At 47.4% G+C, this 12,318-nt stretch overlaps 1 pseudogene; it reads right to left on the bottom strand.

Annotated features, from left to right (window-relative positions):
- Positions 1 to 493: 493 nt before the first annotated feature.
- Positions 494 to 5,028, bottom strand: LOC141134599 (large ribosomal subunit protein uL24-like; annotated as a pseudogene).
- Positions 5,029 to 12,318: the final 7,290 nt, after the last annotated feature.

The following is a 12,318-nucleotide window of genomic DNA, read 5'->3' as shown; positions in this document are numbered from 1 at the left end:
GGACTTTAATCCTTGAGTTCATGAAAGGCAAGCCAGACCCAGGTGGAGAGGAAGCTTGGACAAGCAGGGGTTAAGAAGCAGCTTCCTGTTATTGTGAGACCCTGGATCAAATGGGTCCCCAAACAGTTGAAGGGAACTGATGGACAGTGGTGGCTTGGCTAAGACATTGCTTCCTTATAGGAAATGGCTAGGATGGCGTAGGCCCATTGTTCTCAGTTACTATACAATTCTGACATTTAGAGTGTAGTTAAAAGAAAGTTAACTATTGAAAGGTGGGAAAGAGCAATTAAATGCACTTTCAGCAGTCTGTAGGAGTTCTATAAATATGTGGGGTTGGAAATATATGCCCCCATACATTTTTCCCTGTGTTTAATTTAACACTTATATGTTTGTATTCTCCCAATCCAAACCCTATTGAATCAATGGGAGACAAATCTGTCAAATAACTTGTCTAAATTTTTTGGGGGAAAACGTAATTATTTGATTGATAAAGTTACTCTTGCATCTTCTCAATGGTTTCCTCCTTGAGAAACCACCAAGAAGTCTCCTTGGAGAGACTTGACCTTGCATTCCAAGATCTTGCGATCCTTGTCAAGCTTTAGCCTGGTGATTAGGGATGAGCTCGATGATCGCAGAACAGCAAACATTATGTGGCGTTCGCGAAAAATTTGAGTGCCCGTAGAACGCCCCATAATGCACTGCGAGATCGCTGACTCTACTTGGGTGCCTGATAGAAGAGAGGAGGAGGAGGCACAACTCCAACGAAGCAGGTTGTCCTCTAGGGGGCAGCTTAAGGGCAGCCACCCTACTGCATCACACCGCAGAGCTCTACAGGTGCAGGGCGCTGCTGACTCCCCGCTGATTTTGTTGTTTGTAACCTATGTCTGAAGCGGATCAAGCGTGGCCAGAACAGCAGCCCCTTGGGCACCACATGCTTGACCAGACATATGACGACTTCCCATGCAGTCCGATGGCAACAGCACTTGAAAGACCCACATCAAAGAAAAAGGCGGACTTCTCCTTGCTCCTCATCTGGGATCTCCAACCCCACTATACCTCCAGTCCTCACAAAAACCTGCACTGAGAGGAATGAAGGTATAGCAATAGGTGTCCCAAGTACTTGCAGCCAATCTGCCATCAGTAGACCTACTTCTGATTTTAGCAGGCAAATTTCCCTACCCCAGTTGCTAAACCATCAAAAGAAATTCGGTCCCAGCCATCCACATGCTCAGTGTCTGAATGCTAGCTTGGCCAAATTGCTAGCACTGCAACTGCTGCCTTTTCAGCTGTTAGACTCTGCCCCCTTTTGTAAATTTGTGGAATGTGCTGTACCTCAGTGGCAGGTTCCAAAATGCCATTTCTTTTCACGGAAGGCCATTCCGGCTCTCTACTGGCATGTGGAAGGCAATGTTTTGGCCTCGTTGGACAGGGCAGTCAGCAGTAAGGTGCATATTACCGCTGACTCATGGTCTAGTAGGCATGGGCAGGGATGTTACCTTTCCTTCATGGGGCACTGGGTAACTCTGCTGGCAGCTGGGAAGGATGCAGGACAGGGTTCAGTCTTGTTCCGCCACCATGCCTCCAACATGCTAGTGGTGATTCTGCCACAGCTCTCCCCTCCACCCCCTCCTCTTCTTCTTCCTCTATGGCCTCTTCTGCAGATTTGTCCTCTGAACCAGCGGTGCTCCATAAGCATTCAAGGGCCTAAGCAAAGCACACAGGCAAAAAGATGCCATGCAGTGCTTGAGTTGGTCTGCTTAGGGGACAGGAGCCACACTGGGGCAAGTATTCTGTCAGCTCTGCAGGGGCAGGCTTAGAGGTGGTTGACGCCACACCAGCTTCAGCCAGGAATGGTTGTATGCGACAATGGCACCAACCTTCTCTCTGCCCTCCGACAGGGACACTTGACCCATGTTCCATGTTTGGCACATGTCCTGAATTTGGTGGTGCAGCGGTTCTTGAGCAGGTACCCAGACTTACAGGATCTCCTAAGGCAGGCCAAAAAAGTCTGTGGTCATTTCCGCCATCATACAATGCCAGTGCTCGGTTGGCTAACATTCAAAGGGAAAGCAACCTGCCCACCAACCGCCTTATTTGTGACATGCCCACCAGGTGGAACTCAATGTTGGCAATGCTGCAGTGGCTGCACTCACAGCAGAGGGCGATCAGTGAGTACCTATGTGAGTATGACACCAGGACAGGGTCAGGGGAGCTTGGCTTCTTTTCACCACGCCAGTGGCTACTGATCAAGAATACATGCACTGTCCTGTCACCATTTGAGGAGGCCACCAGGATGGTGAGCAACGACAATGCATGCATCAGTGATACTGTCCCTCTTGTCTTCCTGTTGGAGCACACGCTTCTTGGAATAATGGACAGGGCACTTGAGGCAGAACAGCGGGAGGAAGAGGAGGACTTCCTTACCTCTCAAGGCCCCCTTTATCCAGATATTATTCCTGTGGGCCCGCCAAACACACAGGAAGAAGAGGGGGACGAGGAGGATTGTGTCAGCATGGATGTGGAGGATAACACTCAGCAGCAGTCTTCAAGTGATGGTTTTCAGTCCCTAGAAACCCAAGGAGTTGTACGTGGCTGGGAGTAGGTTTTTAAGGATCATGGGATCCTTAGTGACCCAGAGGACTCAGAATCGAATGCCTATGCAAACTTATGCTGCATGGCCTCCCTGATTCTGCAAAGCCTGCGAAAGGACCCTAGGATTCGTGGCATCAAGGAGAGGGATCATTACTGGCTGGCAACCTTTCTTGATCCACGTTACAAGGGTAAGGTTGCAGAACTCATCCTGCCTTCACAGAGGGAGCAGAGGATGAAACATCCTCAGAAGGCTTTGAAGAAATGTTTGTGCAATGCGTTTCCAGACCCTGGGAGGTTACAATTTCCTGGTGCTGGATCAAGCAACCATCGCCTGCATTACATGGTGCAGGAATATCTAAGGGCAAGAGCAGACTTGGAGACCTTTCCAACAGACCATCCACTGGGTTACTGGGTCTTGAGGATGGACCACTGGCCAGAACTTTCTCAATATGCAATTGAGCTACTGGCCTGTCCTGCATCCAGCGTTCTTTCTGAACACACATTCAGTGCTGCTGGTTTGTAACAGATCATAGAGTGCGCCTGTCCACAGACTCTGTTGATAGGCTCACATTAATAAAAATGAATCAGTCTTGGATCAGCAGCAGCTATCAAGCACCTGATGCTGATGTAACTGATTGATTTTTCTATGGATGTGGGATCCCTTGAAGTCTGCCTATGCTGAGTGACTATCCTATTCCTCCTCAATCTTGATGATGCTAGCTTCCAACAATATTTTTGGTTTAGGGCACCACCACCACTGCCTAAGGCCCAATTTTTCTGCCCCTGTTTAACAGGGGCATGTAATTACAATTTTTGATATAATATTTCACAGCAGGGCCCATTCCAGCGCCCACCAAGAGTAACTGTGAGGGCTTACAGTGTTGTGGCACCACCACCACTACCACCACCCAAGGCCCAATTTTTCTGCCCCTGTTTAACAGGGGCATGTAATTACAATTCTTGATATAATATTTCACAGCAGGGCCCGTTCCTGCGCCCACCAAGAGTAACTGTGAGGGCTTACAGTGTTGTGGCACCACCAAAGGCCCAATTTTTCTGCCCCTGTTTAACAGGGGCATGTAATTACAATTTTTGATATAATTAACAGCAGGGTCGTTCCTGCGCCCACCAAGAGTAACTGTGAGGGCTTGCCACCACCACCACCAAAGGCCCAATTTTTCTGCCCCTGTTTAACAGGGGCATGTAATTACAATTCTTGATCTACTATTTCACAGCAGGGCCCGTTCCTGCACTCACCAAGAGTAACTGTGAGGGCTTACAGTGTTGTGGCATCACCAATTTTTCTGCCCCTGATTAACAGGGGCATGTAATTACAATTTTTGAAATAATATTTAACAGCAGGGCCTGTTCTTGCGCCCAACAAGAGCAACTGTGAGGGGTTACAGTGTTCTGGCACCACCAACACCTAATTTTCTGCAGAGTATATAGGGTAGGCTATATAGTATATATACTTCTGTTCAGAGTATATAGTGCCTGGAGGCCCCCAATGCCATATTTTTTTTTTAATTTGGGTGCGGGTTCCCCTTAATATCCATACCAGACCCAAAGAGCCTGGTAATGGGCTGGAGAGGGGAGAATCCATGCCGATTTTCTCAATGATTTTCATCTATATTGCCGGGACCAGACAATACATTACAGTCGCAAGCAGTGTTAAGTGATTTTTTTTCCTTTAGAAATGTCATTTTGCTGTGGTATTGTTCTAAACACGGGAAAACTGTGCCACTTTACAGGCATACTATAGACACCCCCCAGGCATGATATTTAAAGGAATATTTAATTGTTATTGTTTCATTTAAGCGTTCTTAAAATCACTGCTCCTGAAAAAACGGACGTTTTTAAAACTTTTTTTTGCATTGATACATGTCCCCTGGGGCAAGACCCAGGTCCCCAAACACTTTTTATGGCAATAACTTGCATGTAAACCTTTAAAATTAGCACTTTTGATTTTTCACATTCATGTCCCATAGGTTTTAACGGTTTTCGCGTGTTCGAACAAACTTTTTACATGTTCGCATGTTCTGCTGCAAACCGGGGTGTGTTCGGCTCATCCCTACTGGTGATCACCACCTTGCTAGGGTGGATACGGATACCGACATGGACAGTGGTGCCATTAGCCTTTTCTTGCTGCACACATTTAATATAGATGATGTATTTCTTTCTGTACACCTAGACAACTTTGCTAATTGATGGCCTATGAAGTGTTCACGTATGATCTGTACTTCTTCATCCTTGTGGATGGGCATGGAGTGGACATTGTACTTTTTGCTCAACACCTTGGAGAGGGGCGAGTACAAAATCTTCCTATGAACATTTGAGGGGGCAATGAAGTGCCTCTTGCAGTTCTTGCTTCGGTCAGAAGTAACATATGGACTGAACTTCATGTTGCCAAGCCGCACAGTCCACTATGGCCGCTGGAAAAGAAACAATTATCTAAATTTTTAAGGGGAATGGCAAAAAAGTGCATGGGTGGGCTGGCCACTGCCCCCAAGGGAGAGGTTCCAATGTAAAAAAAATAGCGTGCAGTACACATCAAGTGGATTGCTGTGTATGTGAAAGCCACCTACTGTATTATTCAGCACAGTGTCAGAGAACATGGTCTGTGAGAATGCCATCGCCAAGTCTGGTGTGGCCACCAGGTCTGTGGAGAGTCACTGCTGGCATTGCTGAGTCCAGACAGAGAGCAGGAGGAGGTGAGTCATCAACTTATGCAGTGGTGAGAGGCTGCTGGCCACAACCCAATGCCCAATGTTTGAGGGAACAGCATGACCAGTTTGGGACAATGTTAGGGCATCTACACTTGGGTTTGTGGGACTCATGTTTGGGCCACAATGTATACCACTGCACTGGCTGGTGAGAGGAAGTTGGATAGACTATGCATCTCTAAATCTTGCATCACTTTTAGTTAGGATCCCCCTTAGTATCATTCTTAGGGACACAGATATTGGTCCACTGTTATTTTCAGACTTAAATGTTATTTTGCAACTGATCTTGTATACTTGTTGCAAAGGTTGTAAATCGGCAATTAACTGCAAGGTTGTGGCACATCCTAAATTGAATATATAAAGAAAAAGAAATTCCCCTAGTGGTGGATTTTAAATGCACATGTAAAAAGGCATGAAGAGAGTATATATAGTATAAACAGTAATTTATTAATTGAAAACGTAATAAAAACTCAGATCAAAAATATAACAATAATTATAAGGAATGTGGATCATGTACTTATACACAGATACAATGTTGATACCAATAATCTTGCACCCGATGTGTTTCGGAGTTACTTAGCCTCCTTCCTCGGGGGTGGGTATAGGTTTAGAGAAATTTCTATATTAGAGACAATGTATTAACAAAAGATGGTAAGCATATAGGTATACATAACCAAAAGAACATTTACATGCTATGCTTTTAATTTTATTTTCACTTACATTAACACTGTGTAAGCTGACTTGGCATTCCAGAACAGTTAAAAACAAAGGTACTGACATTGTCTGTCTATCCTGTGTATTCCCGATTACGGTAGATGGAAGTTCATTATCATATTATCAATGCTGTTACTTTGTGCGTAACAGTAAAAAAATTTTTTACGTATGGATGTAGGTAAGTGGTATTCTCTTCAAAAAATGAAGAGGAAAAAAAACCCAAGAAAAAGGGCATAAAAAGGTATAAAAAACCTGAGGCTCCACTGAGGCCGAGGGCGGGTCCTGCAAAAAAACGGAATGGTGCAAATGTATAATGACTGACCGTTTTAGTCATATAATGTAAATGAACAAAATTAGATAAAATATTGATAAGGTAGGTAACTCATACCTGACAATGGTTCAGTAGATGGCTCAAAGGGGTACGTAATAAGTGACTGATAATGGCTCGGTAGATGTGTCTTGGATAGCTAAAGGTAGTGGCGAAACAAAAAAAGGTATGAAGGTACGGTTAATTGAATAAGCAGACTCTTCAACTATATATTATTTAGAGCAGAAACATACAAATGTGTCGGTATCTAGAAAACTGATGAAGTTTAAATGAAACTAAACTGTCATGAGTAGGGATGAGCCGAACACCCCCCGGTTCGGTTCGCACCAGAACCTGCGAACGGACCGAAAGTTCGCACGAACGTTAGAACCCCATTGACGTCTATGGGACTCGAACGTTCGAAATCAAAAGTGCTCATTTTAAAGGCTAATTTGCATGGTATTGTCCTAAAAAGGGTTTGGGGACCCGGGTCCTACCCCAGGGGACATGTATCAATGCAAAAAAAACGTTTAAAAATGATGCTTAAAGTAAAAAAAAAAAAAGTGAAATATTCCTTTAAATATCGTACCTGAGGGGTGTCTATAGTATGCCTGTAAAGTGACGCGTGTTTCCCGTGTTTAGAACAGTCCCTGCACCAAATGTCATTTTTAAAGGAAAAAATCTAATTTAAAACTGCTTGCGGGTTTAATGTAATGTCGGGTCCTGGCAATATGGATGAAAATCAGTGAGACAAACGGCATGGGTACCCCCCAGTCCATTACCAGGCCCTTTGGGTCTTGTATGGATATTAAGGGGAACCCCGCACCCAAATTAAAATAAGGAAAGGTGTGGGGCCACCAGGCCCTATATACTCTGAACAGCAGTATACAGGCTGTAGGTTTGTTGTTAAGTAGAATCTCTTTGTAATTTTGAACGGGTACATTTTTAACGTGTTTAGCTCCAGCCAAAAAATCTTTTTTAAGCTTTTTGGAAAACATAGGGAAGGGTTATCACCCCTGTGACATTTGTTTTGCTGTCTTTCCTCCTCTTCAGAAGATTTCACCTCACTTTTTGTCCCAATGGATTGGAAAGCATCAGTGGAAAGGAGAAATGTTTTTCCCATATTAACTCTTACAGGAGAGAATTTCCCTTCCTAGTGGTAGATTTATTCTCACTTCCTGTTGTCTCCTTCCGTTTGCAAGTAGGAGTTGTTTGTAAGTTAGTTGTTTGAAAGTAGGGTCCTGCCCTATATACTCAGCAGAAATTTGGGCCTTAGGTGTTGCTGTGGCCACAACACTGTAAGCCCTCACAGGGCTCTGCTGTGAAATATTAGATCAAGAATTGTAATTACATGCCCCTGTTGAACAGGAGCTGAAAAATTAGGCCTTAGGCACTGGTGCTGGTGCCACAACAATGCAACCCCTCACAGACACTCTAGTTGGAATGCAGGAACGAGCCCTGCTGCAAAGTATTGCATCAAAAATTGTAATTACACGCCCCTGTTAAACAAGGGCTGAAAAATTGGGCCTTAGGCACTGGTGCTGGTGCCACAACACTGCAACCCCTCACAGACACTCTAGTTGGAATGCAGGAACGAGCCCTGCTGCAAAGTATTACATCAAAAATCGTAATTACACGCCCCTGTTAAACAGGGGCTGAAAAATTGTGCCTTAGGCACTGGTGGTGGCACCCAGAACCAAAAATGTTCTTACAAGCTATCAGCGTGATGATTGAGGAGGAAGAGGATAATTACTCAGGGATAGTCACTCAGCATCAGCATAGGCAGTCTTTGAAGGGATCTGAGATTTCAAAAAAAATTATTCGGTTACATCAGCATCAGGTGCTTGGTAGCTGGTGGTGATCCAAGACTCATTCATTTTTATGAAGGTCAGTCGATCGACCGAGTCAGTGGACAGACGCACCCTGTGATCGGTTACCACACCTCCAGCAGCACTGAATGTGCGTTCCGAAAGAACGCTGGATGCAGGACAGGCCAGTAGCTCAATTGCATACTGTGCAAGCTCTGGCCAGTGATCCATCCTCAAGACCCAGTAACCCAGAGGATTTTCGGTGGGAAAGGTGTCCAAGTCTGATCTTGCCCCTAGGTATTCCTGCACCATGTAAAACAGACGCTGGCGATGGTTGCTGGAACCGATCATACCTTGGGGCTGCGGACCAAAAAATTGTCTGAACGCATCGGTCAGACGGCCACCTTCTCCACCGCTCCTTCTTTGACTGACCGAAGCCTCAGCAACACGTTGTCCAGAAACAGGAGTTTGTAACCTCCCAGTCTCTGGGAACGCGTTGCACAGACCTTTCTGCAAGGCCTCCCGAAGATGTTTCATCCTCTGCTCCCTCTGCGATGGCAAGATAAGGTCCGCAACCTTACCCTTGTAACGTGGATCAAGGAGGGTTGCCAGCCAGTATTGGTCCTTCTCCTTGATACCACGAATACGAGGATCCTTACGCAGGCTTTGCAGGATCAGGGAGGCCATGCAGCGTAGGTTTGCTGAGGCATTTGGTCCGGAGTCCTCTGGGTCACTAAGGACGACATGGTCCGCAGCCACCTCCTCCCAGCCACGTACAAGTCCATGTGTTTCTTGGGACTGGTCCCTTAAAGACTGCTGCTGATGCTGAGTGCCAGGCTCCACCTCCATACTGACACAATGTTCCTCCTCCTCCTCCTCCTCTTCCTCCTCGTCCTCTTCCTGTGTGATCGGCGGGCACGCAGGAACACTGTCTGGATAAAGGGGGCCTTGAGAGCTAAGGAAGTCCTCCTCTTCCTGCCTCTGTTCTGCCTCAAGTGCCCTGTCCATTATTCCACGCAGCGTGTGCTCCAACAGGTGGACAAGGGGGACAGTGTCACTGATGCATGCACTGTCACTGCTCACCATCCTCGTGGCCTCCTCGAATGGTGACAGGACAGTGCATGCATCCCTGATCATGGCCCACTGGCGTGGGGAAAAAAAACCAAGCTCCCCTGACCCTGTCCTGGTGCCATAGTCGCACAGGTACTCATTGATGGCCCTCTGCTGCGTGTGCAGCCGCTGCAGCATGGCCAACGTTGAGTTCCACCTGGTGGGCATGTCACAGATTAGGCGGTTCTTGGGCAGGTTAAACTCCTTTTGGAGGTCCGTCAGCCGAGCACTGGCATTATATGACTGGCGGAAATGCACACAGACTTTCCTGGCCTGCCTCAGGACATCCTGTAAGCCTGGGTACCTGCCCAAGAACCGCTGCACCACCAAGTTAAGGACGTGAGCCAAACAGGGCACATGGGTCATTTGTCCCTGTCGGAGGGCAGAGAGGAGGTTGGTGCCATTGTCGCAAACCACCATTCCTGCCTTAAGTTGGCGTGGCTTCAACCACCTCTGAACCTGCCCCTGCAGAGCTGACAGAACCTCTGCCCCAGTGTGGCTCCTGTCCCCCAAGCACACCAGCTCAAGCACCGCATGGCATCTTTTGGCCTGCGTACTTGCGTAGCCCCTTGAACGACTACGGAGCACCGCTGGTTCCGAGGAAGAGGCCATGGAGGAAGAAGAAGAGGAGGGGGTGGAGGAGAGAGGTGTGTCACAATCATTAGCATTTTGGAGGCGTGGTGGCGGAACAACCTCCAACACTACTGCACCTTGTCCTGCATCCTTCCCAGCTGCCAGCAGAGTCACCCAATGCGCCGTGAAACTTAGGTAACGTCCCTGTCCATGCCTGCTGGACCATGAGTCAGCGGTAATATGCACCTTACCGCTGACCGCCCTGTCCAGCGAGGCATGGACATTGCCTTCCACATGCTGGTAGAGAGCCGGAATCGCCTTCCGTGAGAAAAAGTGGCGTTTGGGTACCTGCCACTGAGGAACCGCACATTCCACAAACTCACGGAAGGGGGCAGAGTCTACCAACTGAAAAGGCAGCAGTTGAAGTGCTAGCAATTTTGCCAAGCTAGCATTCAACCGTTGGGCATGTGGATGGCTGGGAGCAAACTTCTTTCGGCGGTGCAGCAGCTGGGGCAGGGAAATTTGCCTGGTACAATCTGACGTCGGTGTACCAAAATCAGATTGCCCACAAGTACGTGGCTGTGACACACCTAATTCTACACCTTCATTCCTCTCAGTGCAGGTCTCAGAGAGGACTGAAGGTCTAGTGGGGTTGGAAATCTCAGCTGATGAGGAGCAAGCAGAGGTCCTCTTTGTTCTTTGGTGTGGGTCTTTTAGATACGCTTGCCAACGAACTGCATGGCAGGTCAACATATGTCTGGTCAAGCATGTGGTACCCAAGCGGGAGATGTTTTGGCCACGCGAGATACGCTTGAGACATATGTTGCAAATAGCAGCGGTGCGATCTGATGCACTCGTCTCAAAAAAGGCCCACACCAAAGAACTTTTTGAATAACGCGCAGAGACTGCAGCGCCCTGCACATGTGGAGCTTTGGGGTGTGATGCAGTCAATGTGCTGCCCTTAGGCTGGCCCCTGGAGGGCATCCTGCCTCGTTGGTGATGTGCCGCCTCCTCCTCCTCCTCCTCTCTCCTATCAAGCACCCACGTTGAGTCAGTGACCTCATCATCCCCTCCCTCCTCATCACTGGAGCAAACCTGGCAGTATGCTGCAGCAGGGGGAGCATGACTGCCAGATTGCTGTCCTTCTTGGGCACCCCCTCTGTCCGTGCTCGTGTTACTGCCTTCATCGAGCTCAGTATCATCATCAGAGCCTTCCAAACGCTGGGCATCCTCCTGGAGCATGTACCCAACACTGTGGTCAAACAGTTCGAGGGACTCCTCAGGAGGACATGGTGGGGCTAGGGAAGGAGTCACTGATGACATTGAGCCGAGGGAAGAGGCCGCTGCTTTGCCAGACAAAGTACCCTGGGCATGGGTGAGAGAGGATGAGGAGGATGAGGACGGCTTGGTCATCCACTCGACCAAGTCTTCCGCATGTTGCGGCTCAACATGGCCAGCTGCCAAAAAAAAGGCCAAGCGTGTCCCATGGCCACGTGCTGATGAGGATGCACCGTCTCCACGACCAGCACTAGACACAGAGCCTGCTTGCCCTCTCTTATTGGCTTGTGACTGTCTGCCTCTCCTTCTTGGCCTTCCAGACATACTAATGGCCTGTAGCTGCACTAAGCTGGGATATATATATATATATATATATATATATATATATATATATATATATGTACTGATACTGCAGCTAGCAAAATCAACTGCCTGCCTGTACCAACCTTCTACAGGTAGCTTTAGCTGAACACTGTGAGGTGGACGCACCCCACTAACTTGTAGGTTTAGCAGAACACTGTGAGCAGGACGCACTGCACTAACTGTAAATAGTCTAGCTGCCTGACTGTGGTACTAATAGGATCAAAAGAACACCAGCAATTTTCTTCAGGTAGCTGTATTTACTGTAACAAGACAAGCCTGCCTGTCAGTAAGAAGATAACAGAAACAGATCTAGCTGAACACTGTGAGCAGGACGCACCCCACTAGCTTGTAGGTTTAGCTGAACACTGTGAGGTGGACGCACCCCACTAACTTGTAGGTTTAGCTGAACACTGTGAGCAGGACGCACCCCACTAACTTGTAGGTTTAACAGAACACTGTGAGCAGGATGCACTGCACTAACTGTAAATAGTCTAGCTGTCTGACTGTGGTACTAATAGGATCAAAAGAACATCAGTAATTTTCTTTAAAATACTGTAACAAGACAAGCCTGCCTGTCAGTAAGAAGATAACAGGAACGGATCTAGCTGAACACTGTGAGCAGGACGCACCCCACTAGCTTGTAGGTTTAGCTGAACACTGTGAGGTGGACGCACCCCACTAACTTGTAGGTTTAACTGAACACTGTGAGCAGGACGCACCCCACTAACTTGTAGGTTTAGCAGAACACTGTGAGCAGGACGCACTGCACTAACTGTAAATAGTCTAGCTGCCTGACTGTGGTACTAATAGGATCAAAAGAACACCAGCAATTTTCTTCAGGTAGCTGTAT

This window comes from Aquarana catesbeiana, linkage group LG03, assembly GCF_042186555.1.
Source record: "Aquarana catesbeiana isolate 2022-GZ linkage group LG03, ASM4218655v1, whole genome shotgun sequence".
Taxonomy (NCBI): Eukaryota; Metazoa; Chordata; class Amphibia; order Anura; family Ranidae; genus Aquarana; species Aquarana catesbeiana.
The sequence above is the reverse complement of the archived record's forward strand: the minus strand, read 5'-3'. Positions and strand labels throughout refer to the sequence as shown.